The sequence below is a fragment of the Musa acuminata genome, chromosome BXJ2-5 (genome assembly GCF_036884655.1).
Source record: "Musa acuminata AAA Group cultivar baxijiao chromosome BXJ2-5, Cavendish_Baxijiao_AAA, whole genome shotgun sequence".
Classification (NCBI taxonomy): Eukaryota; Viridiplantae; Streptophyta; class Magnoliopsida; order Zingiberales; family Musaceae; genus Musa; species Musa acuminata.
This window is the reverse complement of record NC_088342.1, coordinates 8,775,111-8,778,912: the sequence shown is the minus strand read 5'-3', so window position 1 is coordinate 8,778,912 and position 3,802 is coordinate 8,775,111.

Genomic DNA, 3,802 nt, shown 5'->3' with positions numbered 1-3,802 from the left:
CTTACAATTGTTCTTGATCACTTAAAACCCAAAGGAAGAGATGGGTTTGAGTTTTGGACAATACGAGTCCTTGCAATCCCTACAATGATAAAGATCACGACGGCAACCACTCAGGATGCCTATTAATGATCAAAAGACTCGAATCTTGAAGACCTTTGTAAAATATTTCTCAGGATTGACTTAAATCATGATACATGATCTCAAAACTTATTTGGGACAGGCGAAATCGACCCGGCCCGGGAGATCAAAGCTACGTGATACGTGCACAACTCATCGGCCCAATGGGTCGACTCCTTGTTAATGGTGAATGAACAGAAAGTGGGTGCACAATTTGCCCAGTGAAGTGTGCGATTTCTGGTCCAGCCGACTCGTTAGAGGTGGCAAGAAGTAGGGATGCAGAAAGTGACAAGGATTACTGTGGACTCGTGCCTTCACTGGATGATAAGAGCCCAACAGCCACAGCTTGCAGAAGCTGCAGCCTTTTGCCTGCTTCCGAAGATGTCATCCAGCGAGAGGTCTGCCCTCTTCATATATATATCCGCAGTAAAACTCCTATCTCTCTTCGTTTACCGTTCTATCTCTCTCTCTCTTACATGAGAGAAGAAAGCGACCACACAGTGAGAACTCAACGGTATTTCTCAGGTTCGCAGGGAAGCGGGGTCGGATACTGCATGCACGTCACGCCCGGGCTTCCTCCGGGCATGCAGCAATGATTTTGGGGTTTCTCGCCTGCCAGCTTTGCTTCCCCCACCCTGTTTCAACCAAGACGATAGTCTCTTTCCTTCCTTCCTGTGCAGCGGCTGTTGCTCCTGTAGGAATACATGCATCCACAGGCGAATGCTGCTACGAATACACGAGGCAAGAAGGGGTCATCTGAATAAATAACAACAGAGGGGGGGGGTGGAGGAATGAGTAAGCTAGATAGGAGGAAGGTCCCCCACCACCCCAGCCTTTATCTTTAAGCCCATCCATCCCCACCTGCGTCTCTTTCTCTTTTCCGTTCACATTAACCCATGACAGACGCACCTTGCCGCAGGAGGAGGACGATGATGTAGGAGTCTAGGAGAGCTATCATGGGTTTATCTAGCGACATAGGAGACCAAGGTTGGGGACACTCCAAGTGGCACCCACCTACTTGCATGCATGCATGCTGCATATCTGTAGTCCTCATCTACCAGTAGAGAAAACTCCACAACTTACTGGTCCACACTATATCTCTTCTCCCATCTCATGCATGGGTACAGCAACACCACCGAGCTGCCCCCACCCTGCAAGGAGAGCACTGCTCAACCCTCAGTTGTCACCCTCAGAGATGGGTCCCCTCTCAAGGCCAGCAATTATGGGTGGGGGGAGGAGGGGCATGTAAACGCATCACGGGGACCGGGAGAAAGGGTTGTGATTGTGATCTGGTCCAATCTGACGGTTCTGGTTGTGTCTCAGGCTGGTACATGCAATGGCAGTCCTGCTGCTGCTGCTGCTGCTGCTGTTGAAGGGAGGCAGAGCCACACACAGTGGGCTTAATTAGGAGTCCTGCGAGTTATATGCCTGCGTCGGAATGGAAAGCTCTCGTCCCATTCTCTTGTAGAAAGCGGCCATTTGTTTGCAGTTCCATGATAAAAGTGAATTCCCTCTTCCTTTGGATCACATAAACTGCATTTGCCATCCTGGTGGATCACATAAACGCGTTAACACAATCACACACTAATAAAGTAATAAATTCGATTAAAAATTCCCTGCAGAGACATACATAAGAGCTAATGTGAGAAAGGATATATACATCACACTGTCAAATCTACTGTGCAAAATTACATATATGGCAAAATTCTAGCCAATTACTGTGCATAAAATTAACTTGTAATCCACACTGTGTTACGTTGGCAAAGCCAGTTTGGATTAATGCAACAAAGGCAATTGATTGCATTAATGTGTCGGTATAATCATTCATCCAAAAAAACACATGCATAAGATGGAACAAGAGGCATATATGAAAAAATGAAGATAATGGACCATTCTTTGTCCTTCAAGAACAAGGTCAACTCCTCCAAGTGATGACTGCCATCACAAGTTGTCATTCCCAATAATTCCTGATGAATATTTCCCAAGTGGTAGCTAACATTGACATTAATATAATGCAAGAAACAATCTGAACATGTACAAATTTCTCCATCAAAACAAAGTTTGGTGACAAGTAAATGCCACTCTTACTAAAGGGTTATAATACATCTTTTTCCTAACTTGGGTAAGTGTGGAGAGAACTACACAGTGGTCCATCCTCAAACAACTATATAGGCTCAGTAATTGAATCTAGCTACACTTGACAAGGGACCTACAGGTACAACTAGAGACACAGAGAATCCAAGGATCTCAATCTCATGTGCATCATGTTACTACTAAATATAACCTATTCAATCAACTATACACATCAGAAACACACTGATGACCTTAAATAAGAACACACAAATTGACCTCAATGTAGATTGAGGGAACCACTGAGAAATTCATTTTAAAAGAGGACATGAAACCATTACAAATGCCATTTGCAAATTGACACTCTTAACTCTCAAGTATATATTGAGTGATGATTATCCTATCATAATTGGTATATTTAAAAATATATTTATATTTTTAATATGTAGTTGGAGAAAGAAATTTGACGTAAGTGTAGAAAATTGTATTTCAAATATAAATATTTTATGATAAATTTTCCCTTCTAATATTTTAAATATCTATTTAAATTAAATATATTTTTTATTTGAATTGATAAGTAAATAACATATATAATCTTATAATAAATATAAAAATAACATCTAAAAATAAATAAATAAATAATTTTTTATATTATATATAATATAAATTATATTATTTTTTCACTAAATCATTTTGATAACCTTATAATTTTAGATAAAGTTATAAGATACTTTCAAATTAATATATATATATATATATATATATATATATATATATATATATATATATATATATATATTAGCGTCGCACAAATGCTGAAATACTAATGTTGTCCTGAGATAACATCAACATTTGAGTATTTTCAATGTCCTGAGATGGTATCCAAGTCAAATGCGACATGAAAAAAAATATTACGATTCATATTTCAAATATATTCTATTATGCATCGTAACTCAAGCGATGAGCATATATAGCTGCAATAGCAACTTTGTGTTATCAACTTCTCATGTTTTTGTCCAAAATTATTTCTTATCATTTGTTTGATAGAAAAATAGATAAATTGTAAATATGTTACTATATATCTAGAAAACTAGCGTTGAATGATAAAAAAAATTATAAAATAAATATTAGATGAGTGATGCTTTATGAATATAAGTAATGGATACTTAAAAAATAACATATATAAAAATATTATGTCACTCCGATGAGAAAATTGATGTGAATATCTTAAGTTAGCATAAAGGATAAAAAATATTTTCATTCGTAAATAATTAGATATAGCTCCAATAGATGATAAAAATGGATATAAGGTAATTAAATAAGATAAAATAATTAATTTTGCAGTAGTATGAGAAGAGGTAGAATGAGCCTTAAGAAGATTTTAAATAAGAATATTACTTTCTAGAGAGCTCCATAACAAAAATAAAATCATCTATCCAACCCTAAATAGTTTAGACATTGTTGTTATTGTACTTTTTATTTTTCGAATTTATTATATCTAACAAAAAAACAATTCAATTATGGCTTAACAATCTTTTCAGAAAGAAACAAAATCTGTTCTTTTTATAATCCAAATGAAAAATAAAAATAAAAATCTGAAATGGAAACTACTATA